Below are 2,367 nucleotides of genomic sequence, written 5' to 3' on the forward strand. Positions count from 1 at the left end.
TATAAAAGTTTTATTATACAAGGAAAATAAGATTTACTTGAGATTATGGAAATTTGATGTTATTTGTGAAGGGAAAATGGGCCAGAAGATCCCTAGTGCTCTCTTCTGTTGATTCCGAAGATGGAATCCTTATAAGGGGTAGATTGTAATATCCCATATTTTCAGATATTATTATTATTATTTAAAGTTGTTTATGTGATTTTTATATGAATTTTATTGAATTATCTGGTAATTGGAGTTGATGTTTAGGATGTTTATATGTTATATTCTGTGAGTATTATAATTTTTATATGTCTAGAATATAATATAGATAATTATGATATTTTTCTGGTAATTTTTTGAGGTATTATATGATTTTATAATGATTTATGGATTTATTTATTATTTTCTAAGTATTTATAAAACTATTTTGTAAAGCCGTGAATCGTCCAACTTCAATCGTTTATAAGTTTTATAACCCGAAACTCTTCAAAAAACTCCTTCCTAACCTAATCTGGTAATTCCAGATATTTTTCGTAATTTAACTTTTTCGATCCGGATTACGGTTTGACCCGTACGCTTCCCAGCGTAAAATTTCCGATACGATAATCATTTTGGTAAATCAATAAAACCCGTATTCTTGAGAGACGGGATATTTGTACATTATTTTCTCAAAGGGTGTCTTATAATAAGCTCGGTTTTGATAATTATCCAATTTTGGTATTAAATTGTATCGTTTAAGTTATTTAGCGACTAAGTAATCTATTTTCGGATCCGATATGATCCAATGGGATACTGGTTATGTGTTTTAATGAATCGATCCGTAATTTGGACAAGTGTTTATTCGCATCTTTATCGAGGTATTCATTTTATCTCGGTTATGTGCATTTGAATGTATTTTATACGTGCTCGAGTTTTTCTGTTAATTTAAGTATCATTTTTTGTTTTTCGAAAATAAACGGATCGGGACCAACGGGACGTCAAAACCCACAAAATTCGTGTTTTTATTTTTATAGAATTATCTGTATTTCAAATACAGTTTAGTTTTGTATTTTTGCATTATTCGCAATTTTTGGGAAATTTTGATACAAATTTAATATTTTATCGCTTTTAAAATTATTTTCCATAATTATTATTTTGGGGCTTAATTATTTTAATGTTGGGAATAAAAACACCCTAAATTGATTTTGGGTATTTATTTTTCAGAAAATATTAATAGCTGAAAATTGATTTCTTTATTCATTTATTTTATCAAAAATTCAGAAAATAAAACAAAATTCAAGAATATCTTTGGGGGTGTGATTTTGTTCTTAGCACAAATCTGGTGATTTTTAGAGTGATTTTAATCCGTACTTGAAGCTTGAATATCCGATTTGAAGCTCTTGAAGAGCCCGTTCTTTTGGTATAACAATTATCACCAAAGGTTGATTATTCTGTCATTTCATTTCTTGCCATTTTTTTATTGTTTGAATTTGATTTTTGATTTTAAGGAATTTTTTGTTTGATTCGATGTTAGATTATCGTTCCTGGAGTCCTAAGGATCGGTTTGGTATATAATTTCGTTAATTTTGGTTAAGGATTCTTAAAGTTCGAATTCTTGAGTGTTCTTGAATTTTTATTTCAATTTTCAGAATGTTTGATTGATTGGTGATTGTTTTTTATTAAACGAACCTGTTGTACAATGAAATAGCTTCGATTTGGGATAGGTATCATCGTTTTTGGTTCAGAAATGGAGAAGTTAGGTTATGGGCGGAGTTCGCCGGTGTTAATGGAAGAATTAAGCTTCGTTCGAGGTCGTTCACTGGTATTTTCTTTTAATCGAACTGGGTTTGTGTTGGGGAAGAAGTAGGAGGAATAACAGCCGATTTGTGGCTGTTTGGGACCGTCGGAGTTCGGCGAAGCTCCGCCGAAATCTGTGGATTATCTAGAAACCGGTCGGAGTTCTTCCCAATATGGCTGGTTCCCCTAAACCCGGTTTCAACCCGGTCATTTGACCCGGGTTTGATCCTTCACAGCCTATTTTTTAATTCTGAAAAGCGTTTTTGACAAATTCTTTTTACTTTAATTAAAAAAAATCATTTTGCTATTTTCAAAAATCAATTTAGTCATATCTCAAAATTAGTTAATAATTATTTTAAATTCTAAAAATTATTTGCTTAATTATTTAAAATTCCAAAAAAGTATTTTCTTTTATTATTTTCAATAATTCAAAAAAATTATTCATTTAAATTCATTAATTATTTCAGATAATTAATCAGTTTATTTAAATAATTTGTATTATTTTTATTTTAATTCCTAAAATTATGAAAAAGTCATTTTTAATTATGTTTTTTCCTAAATATTTATTTAAAAATTATTTTGAGCTTTTAAAATTTATATTTTTGTATT

Source organism: Apium graveolens, chromosome 6 (assembly GCF_009905375.1).
Source record: "Apium graveolens cultivar Ventura chromosome 6, ASM990537v1, whole genome shotgun sequence".
Lineage (NCBI taxonomy): Eukaryota > Viridiplantae > Streptophyta > Magnoliopsida > Apiales > Apiaceae > Apium > Apium graveolens.